We start from the raw sequence: 11,938 nt of genomic DNA on the forward strand, positions 1-11,938 counted from the left end.
TTGAGTACTATTTATTAATTTACTTTCAGTCACTACAAGCAGAATTTATTACCCAAAGCAGTTTGAGGAATTCCGGGCACTGGTCACAGCCTTCCCCAGTCACAAGGAAACCAGGAGCTCTTCAAAGCCACCCCCAGCTGAAGTGAGGGATTCAAGACTGCAGCCCAAGTTATGTTGCAGCTATATCCTCATTCTTGACAAATAATTTGAAAGTCACTAATTGACATAATGTGATTGGACCCAAATGTTAAACAGTAAAATTAAAATAAGGTCACAATTTTAGAGTTATCACTCAGATAGAAAGATATCAAGAATCTCAACTAGCTATGAGAAGGGAAAGGCTTTCTGTGGTGCCCTGACCAAACCCTCATGACTTAAGATCTCCCATGAAGACTCCCTATGACTGTCTTTAGGTAGGTGTCTCCTGGTTGCCTAGTGACAAAGAAGCCAGCAGTGGATGCTCCTGAACAGAAAAGGAGGGGTGGGGGTGGGGAGTGTTAGGAAGGTGTTTACCTTACATAGTAAATTGCACAGAATTCTCAGGGGCTGAAAAAGAGGCAGTCTTCAAGCAGTGTTGAGAAGTTCCCTATTTCTACATTTGGGGAATACAAGCTGGTTTGACCTCATGTGGGATTTTGGCTTAATTAACCAAAGCTGAGGGAAGTCAGTCCCTTATTCTCCTTTTGTCATCAAACCAAATAGCACCTATGTCTAGAAACACTGTGCTCTCAACTAAAACTGCTGACAGCCCTTCATCCCAGACCCTGAGCTGCAGATTTTCAATAAAATCAGCTTCTGGGCCAGTTAAGTCTTGATAAAGTTGTCTCTTCATAACACAGCCCATCCCCACCTGGCCACAGTCATGGTGGACAGAGGAATGCCACAGGGACAGATTTCTTCCCTTACCCAACTCAAACACTCCAGGAATCAGAGAAGTTCCCAGCACCTGCCTGCCAAGCTCTCTCCACTTGCTGAACTTTGCTCAGAATTAACAGGTCATTCTTGCTACCAGTTCCCCCAGACTATCCTTACCTGTGTTTTTCAGGCACACCAAATCTTCTGTGCAAGGCTCTCTGCTTATAATGAATTGTTTTAATTATTATTTTAATTATTCTTACTACTTAAAATAAACTTCTTCCTAAAGCAACCATTTCCCATCCATTTAGCCCAGAGATGCTGAAAGGGTGGGAATGAGGGCAGAACTCAATTAACATCAGGGGCTCTGGTTATTGGGTCTACACATGATCATTACTTTTAACCTCAATCCCTTTTTGGATGTGTCAAAGGCCTCCAGAGCTTTCTCCAGAGTAAACCTATGGGTCACAAAGGACTTCACATTCATAGACTCAGACGCAAGCATTGAAATCTCCATGGGCCCTGTCTTGCAGTACCAAAATACGTCCTTGATATCCACCTCCCAGGAGGCTGCATACACTAGGAGCACACTGGTCATCTCAGAACCCAATTAAACAAGCACCATGGTCCCCTTAGAACAAATGACGTAAATGCCCCGTGGGTGGTTGGCTTCACGCCAGTGTACTCCATAGTGATTCCAGGCTTGAGCACCAAGAGACCTTCCACTTCACTGGCAATTTTTTGCGGGCTCTCCTTGGAGATCTGGAGGACAAAGTCAGTCCCAACTTCTTAGCTTGAGGCAGACAGATAAGTCACCACCACCTGATCCATACTCATTGCCTTGGCCATGAGCAAATTGAGCAGTCCAATTGGCCAACCTCCACACACACCTTGTTCCCCAGGGTGACTCCAGCTCACCAGCAGGCATGAATCCCCACAGACTGTGGTTCAATCAAGGCCCCTTCCTCAATGGCCAACACCGTCGGGAAGCTTTGTAGCAGAATTTGGTGCTGTGCTTTACCAGCAGAGGTTTCCGTCATTGCGGGGAGTAGGGGGAGGATGGGGACAGGGCACAGCCCAGAAGAAGATGGGCGGTATAGGTTGTATCACCAGCCAATCTTGCAGAATTCATCAGTCCCTCTGGGAGCACCGGTCTCCATGGCAACATGATCACCTGGTTGTAGGTGCTTTACCAATAATCCTACTTCTACAACTGTTGCTGAAGCTTCATGGCCCACCACCACTGGCTTTTTCACAACAAAATTTCCAGTTCGACTGTGCCTCCAGTAGTGGCCATCTGAGCCACAGATTCCAATGGAATGCATCTTCAGAAGCAGCCTGTCTGGGCCTGATTCAGGGATAAGATAGTTCTCCAAATGCAGCTCCACGGGCCTGCAGAGCACCAAGGAGATGTTCTCAGGCTCGGCTACCACTGTGTCTGCCGCTCTTCCCTCCCGGGTTGAAGCTGCAGTTCAGTGGACCCGTGGAGTTTCCAGTTGAGTACAGTTTTTAAAATAAGCTTTTTTTTTTATGGCAAGAAACACCATTAACAACATCAAAAAACAACTGACAAATGGGGAGAAAATATTTACAACATTAGTACAAGATAGATATCCCTAATGTAAAAAAGAAACTTTTCAAAACTGAGAGAACTATCCAGAACATATAAGAACATTTATAATCCAATAATAAGAGCTCAACCTAATTTTAGAAAACACTTGAATGGCACTTCACCAGAAAAGATACACAGAGGGCAAATGAGCACATGGCAAGATGGTTGATGTCATTAATCATTAAGGAACTGCAAATTAAAACCACAGTGAGATACTATTACACATTGACTAGAATGGCTCATATTCAGAATACTGACAATTTCAAACTGTGGCAAGAATGTGGAGCAAATGGAAATCTCAAACGTTACTGGTGAAAATGCAAAATGATACAGACCATTTGGAATATAGATTAGCAGTGCCTATAAAAACACTTACTATATAATCCAGCAACCTCATTTGTAAGTATTATTCAAGATAAATGAAAAATATGGCCACACAAAGACTTGTATGAAAATGTTTATAATAACTTTATTCATAATAGCCAAAACCCAGAAACAAAAAAATGTCTATCAACTAGTAAATGGATAAACAACTTGTAGTACACTCATACAATGGAATACTACCCCCAAGTAAAAAGGAAAAACCACTAATACATGTAATATGTGTGAATTTCAAAAGCATCATGTTAACTGAAAGAAGTTAGTCACAAAAGGCTACACATTTATGATTCCAATTATATGACATTCTAGAAAAAACAACAATATAAGGAGTGAAGTAAGGTCCATGAAAGCTGAGGATAAGAAGAAGGAATTGGGCAAAGAGATATAAGGAAACTTTTAAGGATAAAATTTGTTAAAAATACAGAAGGCTAAAATAACAGTTGGGGGATTGGAATGGAATTGGAGTATAAACCCATGTTTTCTTTTTTTTTTTTTTAATAAATAGATAGGTACAACTGTGTGTGTGTGTGTGTGTGTGTGTGTGTGTACATATAATTACTAGGTTTACCTGCTGAAAAGCTCCAGAGGCCATGACATCCCAGCATCAATGGATATTGTCAACAAGTAAGGAAGGACTGAAAAAATGATGGGGACATGTCAAAAGAACAAAAGAGCCAACTTGAAAGAATTTCTAATGGCTAAATCTGTGAAAATCTGAGTAATAAAATAGTGACAATAATGGATTTGAACACTCCAAATAAAATAATTATCATGAGCGCATGCTGATGTAAATAATTAATTAATTAATAGAGAGAAGGAACATCTGTTTCTTACAGTAGCATTCTACTTGAATGTTAAAGGAAACCAGAAAGAGAAAATTACTATCTGGGTTGGTTGAAGCATCATCCCACATATAAAAAGTTTGCAGGTTTGACTCCTGGTCAGAGTATGTGCCTAGGCTGCAGGTATGGTTTGGTTGCGGAGCATGTGAGAGGCAACGGATCGTGTTTTTCTCTCCCTCCCTGTCTCTTCCTCCCTTCACTTCTCTCTAAAATCAACAAGCATGTACTCAAGTTAGCATGAAAAAAAAAAAAAAGAAAGAAAAGAAAATTACCATTTGGCAAATACCACAGTAATAATTGTTGTGGGCAAGAATCATTAATGAATGCTAAAATTCATGGACAAAATTAAGGTTAAAAAATAGCTGATTTATGTAGTCTCAAAATATTTCCCCACAAGAGAATTACTAATTACAAAAGGGAAATCTTATTTACAAAAGAGAAAACCTAGCAGATATCACCTTGACCAAGAGATAAGTGTTAGCATTACTAGCCAATGGGACAAAGTTATATTCGTCGGCGGCGGCGGCGGTGGCGGAAGCTGTCCATCTCGAGAGACGATGGTGTAGCTTCTTAAGAGTCTATCTGCACCGCCGAGAATGGCTGTGCAGTCCGACTCGGGAGTGACACGGTATCTGTCTCCTCCCGTGTTGAATCGACATCTTGTGATGACGCTGGAGTGTCCTCTCCAGTAAAGCTGAAGCTACAGAGCCTGGGCAGGGTGATATGGAGGGTCTGCTGTTGCCCATGCAGCAGACCCCCCCCCTCTCTTCGCAGCTGAAGGGACCAAGGGAAAGACGGAGTCAATACAGCTTGGCTTCAGGTGCGCCGCAGGAGTTGCCGGTGTTGACTACAACGTCAAACCGCCTTAGGGACTCCGGCTCCGGATTTTCTGTCGGGGTTTACTCCCCTAGCCTTCCCCTAAAGAGGTATGCCGCAAGGCAGCGGAGGTTTTTTGGAGTCAGAGTTTTCCTTCTCTGATGTACCCTGACTGGAAGATCGAACCAGCGACACTTAGCTCGCAGGCCGACGCTCAATCCACTGAGCCAAACCAGCCAGGGCATAGAGAAGGACTATCGACTGAGTAAATAGGCAAACTAAGTGAGTGTGCTATAGCAGGAGAACAGAGGAGAAATTTTTCAAAAGGATTGGTGTGATCAATAGTTTCAAATACTGATGAGAGGTCAAGTAAGATGAGAATACCACACTGAGAACAGGTGTTGGGAATAAGTATGTCATTGTTCATCTTAAAAGATAATGGTAGTGAGGACAAAATGGAATGGTAAGATAAAAAAATTATTGGTATAGGTTAAGAAGAAAATGGGAGATGAGGAAGTGGAGGCAAGGATATATAGGCTGTAGCTGGAAACTTTGGTATTTTTAAAGATGGGTGATAGTATAAGAATAGAATAATCTTGTAGAGAAATAATAATTTTATACCTACTTGAAAAATGAAGAAGGACGGAAGGAAGGAATGAAGGAAGGAAAAAAAGAGGGAGACAAAAGAATTTGTAATGGTATCCTATTTGAATTTGAATCATTAATAGCCCCTTAAGAAAGCTGAGTCATGTTAAGATCTTTTAACTATTATTAAACTTAGATCAGTTGAAATTTTTTGATGGTCTCTTAAAAGCAGAGATTATGTTAGTAATGAGTATTGTTAAAACTGTGCATATTTCTGATTAGTAAGTATAGAAATTCTTGCCACATAAACTTCATTATCATTGAGCTAGCTGATCTGTAGTCATTTCTCAGGTCTCTCATGAGATATAGCTCCTGTTCTTATGGTTCACAGGCCTGTCACTATGACAACATGGCCTATCTGACACTGTTATTTATCAGCAGTAAATATAAATGGTGCTTTTTTTAATGTTTAGATTTTGCCTGACTTTGTAAATTCCTTTTTTTTAATTATTGTTTTTGTTCTGCTATTTGCCTCACTTAGAGTGATTATTCAGCCATTCAGTTACCATCTAACTAGGCATATATTTAACTATTCCATGGTGAGAATTAGGATATCAGAGCTTTGATGTTGGTGGCATACCTGCACTTAAGAGGTCTTTTTATGGTTTGTTCAAACACGTCATCTAATGACTGGTATGTTTAAGTGATTTAATGGCAGTAGTAGGAAATTCAAGTCTTATAACTACGCAACAATTTGAACATTACTCTCTTCTGTAAACTGCCCTATTTGCCTGAATGTTACAGTTATATTCCAAATTAATTTTTAAGTATATTTTGTTGATTATGTTGTTACAGTAGTTTCAATTTTTTTCCCCTTTGCTCCCCTCTGCCCAGTACCTCCCTTCCCTCCAGCAATTCCACCCCACTTAGTTCATGTCCATGGATCATGCATATAAGTTCTTTGGCTTCATCCTTTCCTATATTATTCTTAACTTCCCCCTATCTATTTTGTACTAACCGATTATGCTTAATCCCTGCACCATATCCCCATTTCTCCCCCTTCACCCTCCCAGCTGATAACCCTCCAGATGATCCCCATACTTATGATTCTGTTCCTATTCTGGTTTGCTTAGTTGGATTTTGTTTTTATTTTTTAGATTCAGTTGTTGATAGTTGTGAGTTTGTTGTCATTTTATTGTCCATAGTTTTGATCTTCTTTTTCTTAAGTAAGTCCCTCGGACATTTCATATAATAATGGCTTGGCGATGGTGAACTCCTTTAGCTTTACCTTGTCTGGGAAGCACTTCATCTGCCCTTCCATTCCAAAGGATAGCCTTGCTGAATAGAGTAATCCTGGTTGCAGGTTGCCTTTCATTACTTTGAATATTGCTTGCCAGTCCCTTCCTGCCTGCAAAGTGTCCTCTGAGAAATCAGCTGATAGTCCTATTGGCACCCCCCTGTAGGCAACTCTATGCCTCTCTCTTGTTGCCCCCAGGATTCTCTCTTTATTTTTCACTTTTGGCATCTCAATCATGATGCATTCTGGGGTGGTCCCCTCTGGGTCCAGCTTGCCCAGGACCCTCCATGCTTCCCTCCTTCACAAAATTTGGGAAGTTTTCCTCATTTTTTTCAATTCTTGCTTCCTCATTCTGCATTGGTTGACTGTTTTTTTCTTCCTTATGTTCCAAGTCATTGCTTTGAACCCTGGTTTTCTTCCCTTCACCATTGGTTTTGTGTGGATTTTCCTTCGTTTCACTTAGCATAGCCTTCACTCCTTCTCTTATGCGTTTGCTGTACTCCAGCATATCTGTCAAGCCTGTGAGCATCTTTATCACCAGTGTTTTGAATTCTGCATCTGTTAGGTTGGCTATCTCCTCATCTGTTAGGTTGGCTATCTCCTCGTCGCTTAGTTCTCCCACTGGAACCTTGATCCATTTCCCCTTTTGGGCCATACTTCTCTGTCTCCTCATTCTGACAGGCTCCTGTGTTTGGTTGCTTCCGTGTCCCAGGTAGAGCTGCCGCTCCTGTTACATTGTAAGGGGCGGAGCCTTGGGGATTCATCAGTACAGGGCGACCTGTTTCACCACGTTGTGGTGCTGTATGTGGGGGAGGGGTTCGGAGGGAACAATGCCGCCTGCCCAGCACTTGCCCCTTTTCCAGGCACCTCTCCCACTTCTGCACCAGATTGGTGCCCCTCTAGCTGTTGCCTTGGCCATCATTTCCAGAGTGGGTGGGTCTGCGGATGTTCTAGGACTGTGGGGGCCCTTTAAACAAGCGGACTCTGCTGAGAGACTGGCAGTTTCTGCCTCTGCCCCAACCCCCACTGGTCTGCACATTCAGAAGGAATGAGGCTTGATTTTCCCTGGTGCTGGGACCATGAGCTGCAAGATCCGGTGAGGAGCTGGAAACACTCCCCAGTTGTCCCTCGTGCCTTTTTAAAACATGTGACTGCACTTTCTGCTGGCCTGCCATGTCCTCTCCACCCCAGCTCCACCACTCTTACCTGTCTGGATGAGTATTTCTTCTTTATATCTTTGTTTGCTGGACTTCCATGCAGTTTGATTTTGTGGAACTTCTGGTTGTTTCTAGTTTTGAGGTAGTTGTATTCCTTCTTAGTTGTGGAGGGAGATGCAGAGTTTCTGTCTACGCCTCCATCTTGGCTGGAAGTCCCCAAATTAATTTTTTTGAGAACAAGGAGAAGCTCATGTAAAATGTAAAAGATAATACCATTTGAATAATGGCACTTATGTAGTAATAAAGGCACTTATGGAGTGCCTACTCATCATAAGGGCTACAGCAGTTCATGCCCTCAGAAGCCTTATAACCCAATGGGGGTTAAACAGAAAATGAAACAATTACTATAAAGTGAGATAGAGGCTCTTTTAGGGAAGTTTTGGAAGCACTAAGAGCACATCACACAGTCATCAGAGAGGGCCCCTGCAGCAGGTCTTTTGTGTATTAATATTGACATCTCACATGATGTCATCATTAGTGGAGTCTTCCTGAACATCAGATACAAAGGAACTAAATAAGATAAATCCTCAGGCGTCGATAATTTTATTGCCTCTTAGATATGAATGCATTCAACCTGAACTGTCCCTACAGAGATGCAGAGGGGTAACAGATCACATATCTAATTTATTTATTCTTTATATCTGAGTACAAATATGTTTATCAGATCCTGTCCAAAAAGCATATTTGGTTGAGAAGGAAAAGAAAGCATCTTTAGGCCCAGGAGATACTGGCAAGTAAGAAAAAAGGGAAAGACAAAAGATAATCTAAACAAACACTACTCAGTCACCAATGGGCCTGAAACAGATTATGGTTGTATTGCTAGATTCATAAATACGTACATGTGCTAATATGAGCTCTGAGAAAGTCCCCCACTATTTCCTGTTTCCAACTGAACCTGGATTCTCTGTACTGCCTGATGGAAATCACTTTCTTTGCTTCATTTTTACTCTAGATGGCAGCAGCAGAACAAAATAGAGTGGAAAATCTATTTTCAATGAAATTTCTTCTTCTGGGTCTATTAGGTTAAAAAGATTTCAGAATGTTATTTAAAATAAAATATGCCCTTTAAAACTTTTCTTCCAGTATAGAAATACATCAACAATATTTCAATAATTAAAAGTCAAGACACAAGTGTCTTCACAGTTGTTTACTTTGTCAGGCCACTGATGATATGATATTTATAGAGAATTGTTTGTATAATAAAATAACTCTGTGAAGACTCATTGCTTATACTCATAAGTTTGCATCTAGAAGCTGAGATGTCAAAGTTGAATATCAAATATACTTTTTAAGTTGATGGAACTTCATCCAATAATCAGATAGACAATAGAGGAGATTCTCTGGCTTAATACATTAAAGACTTAGAACTTTACTATGTGTTTAACCCACTTATGTTTTTAAATTACTGTCGAGTAAACATACACACAGAAAACTGATTTATATAAATGGGTGGGCAAAAGTACATTCCCAGTTATAATACAAATAAGTTATACAATAATTAATAAATAATAACACAAGAATAAACTGTTTCAGGTAGTAAATCTATGTTTGCCAACCCCTCACTGTATATTAAAATGACAAATAATTTATAAATATTTAAAAAGAAGTAATTTTATTATAAATGAAAGTTTCCACCATCTCTCTATAAGCTCAGAGGATTATTGATCCCAGAACATAGTTTGTAGGGAAGATTTCAAAAACACTGGAAACATTATAAAATCAAAGATCTAAAGAGGGGACAATAGATTAAAAGCAGAATGAAAGTTGTAATAATTTTCTAAAAAGAGCTTCTAGAAAATATTGTCTACTTAAACTGACATGACATTCTCACCAAATTCTTAGCTAGAATGAATGGAAGATTCCTGAAGGGTTGAAAAATACAATTGTCTAGGCTTTTTGCCTGATAGCTCTAAAGGATGCAACTCACCTATCTATATTCACAGGTTTATGTATTGACTAAGTTAATTTTCTGCAGAGGGTATTAAAATATCTTATAGAAGCATCTTTTTTTTTTTTTTTCTAATTCACACAGAAGTGCCATTTAGACTAACAGTAGCCCTGTTATCATAAGAGGGCTTCATTAAATTATAGCCTTAGCAAACCAACACTTCTTATATTAGAAGTATTGGCATGATAAATCATAATTAATTAATCATATTTTTTAGATAACCATTCTTCCATCATTTTTAAACTATATTCATGGAGAGGTCTCATAGAATCATGTCAAGGACCCAGGCTTTGGAGTGAAAGTTTTAGTTGGATTTATAGCTCTGCCATTTACTCATAGGTTCTATAGCTGTTTGGGTGGATTGGAAAGTAGTCTGGTACCAAGTAATTCAAAACATTATGTATATTTTTTATTCCTTTTGAGCTAATCAAAAAATGTAACATGAGGAAAAAATCAAGAAGAGGTATAAATCTTTATGCACTAAGAAGTTCATCATTATGTGAATCACAGTGGTGAACAAACTGGAAAGATACACAACAGAGAAATAGTTAAGTAAATTATAAGATATACTAAGATTTGGTAACTGAATGAATATTTTTCAAGGGTTTACTAACATGACATGTATTTTGTTAGGCGCTGGATATTCCAGTGAGCATGACAAATGGAACTTGACTTTCTTGTAGTAAAAATTTAATGTCAAGTTTATTTTTAAAAAGAAGAAGAAAATCCTTATGATACTATAATATTTTATGGTGCTATAAAGTCCTTATTAGTCTATCCACTGTGTAATATATATATATATATATATGTACATATGAAGAAAAATATTGGAAGAAAACACATCAAAATATTAATAATTATCTCCCAGTGATGGTAATACAATAATTTTTTCAACAACATTCTGCATTTTCTACAATTAATATATTATGTTAAAATCTTTTAATTATACAAAATGGCATTATGTCAAAGGTGGGCTGAAAAAAAAGAGAATCATATTTAATAGTGTACTCAAAAGTGAGGATCACTTAATGGGAAGAAAAATCCCTACGTATATAAAAACAAATTTATTGTCTATTTTTGTGTTTTGAGTTCCATCACAGGGCTTTTTAGAAAGTCTGTCCTGCAGGGAAGGAATGCAGGCTGCACTTTCTACCCAGGTGACACAAGGCGGTGCACAGGCCCTGCTTCTAAATGCTTCCCTTTGTCCTGCAGGGGCAGGGGGAGGGACCTCAGATTCCATTTGATTTGGTGACCAGTTAAAATGTCTACAATGCATTTCTAACCTGAGAGATCTTTGAGGGCATGCTTGTCTACACAAACCACTTCTCCTTCCCCATATTTATTTAATAAGAAAAAATATTGCAGGAGAAAGAGAAGCCTGTTAATGCACAATTAGTAGAAGACAGTAAATGGACTAGAATAAGAGGCTATTAAACAAATATTGGTATATCATAAACAAATTAGAAAATAACCATTAAAAGTGATATTGACATGGAAGGACATTAAAAAGCAGTTTTTACCCTCTTCTATCTCCTCCATCTCCATAAAGGATATGATGGAAAGAGACTTGGGATGGTGAACACACCATATAGTATACAAATAATGTTTTATAGAATGGTACACCTAAAACTAATATCTCCCCAATAAATGCAATAAAAAAATTTAAACAATTTTTACAAAGCAATTTATACAATATGCACAATATGGCCTATTTTTTAATTTAAATATATTACATGAATAAACAGAAAAATATGAAAAGATATAACTTAACATACCTTTAAAAGGTGAGTGGTAAGTGATTTTTGTATTGCCTTTTTTTCTGCACATTTATCTACATTATAACTTTTGTCTACAACAAATAAAGATTAGTTTTTGAAATAAAAATAAATGAGTACTTTCAAATAAAAATAAGTTCTAGTTCCTACAACCTTTGTTAATTAAATATGTATGTAAATCACTACAAATTACCCAGAGATGTGGTAGCAATCTGGTCATATTTGTTAAAGACAGTTCCACCTTATGACAGTTTTTCTGGAATAACTATTTATAGTGCTCCTTTCACTTTAAAAAGTTTGAGTAAGTCACTATACAGGTGTATTTTTAAATTTTTTCCCAGAAAGTTAGCAACCCTTGCAGTTTTTCCTCTTATGTCAGCAGAATGTTTGTAATCCAAAGAATCCTAATTCTTGCTTCCGCCAATGTGCTAAAATGCAAAGTGGTCCAGAAATTCTCAGATTCCTTGGGCAGCATTAGGGTAAACACAGGGCCAGGGTATACTCCAAGACCCATCTGGTCTCAAAAAATCTTTTTGAGACTTCTTGGCTGAAGTGCCCTTAAGGTTGACTTATGCATCTGCCAGAAACCCTCCATGGGACAGTAACATGA

At 38.7% G+C, this 11,938-nt stretch overlaps 1 pseudogene; it reads right to left on the bottom strand.

Moving 5' to 3' along the window:
* Positions 1-1,213: 1,213 nt before the first annotated feature.
* Positions 1,214-11,092, bottom strand: LOC150020939 (sorbitol dehydrogenase pseudogene; annotated as a pseudogene).
* Positions 11,093-11,938: the final 846 nt, after the last annotated feature.

Source organism: Furipterus horrens, unplaced genomic scaffold (assembly GCF_987537825.1).
Source record: "Furipterus horrens unplaced genomic scaffold, mFurHor1.1.pri manual_scaffold_1, whole genome shotgun sequence".
Taxonomy (NCBI): domain Eukaryota; kingdom Metazoa; phylum Chordata; class Mammalia; order Chiroptera; family Furipteridae; genus Furipterus; species Furipterus horrens.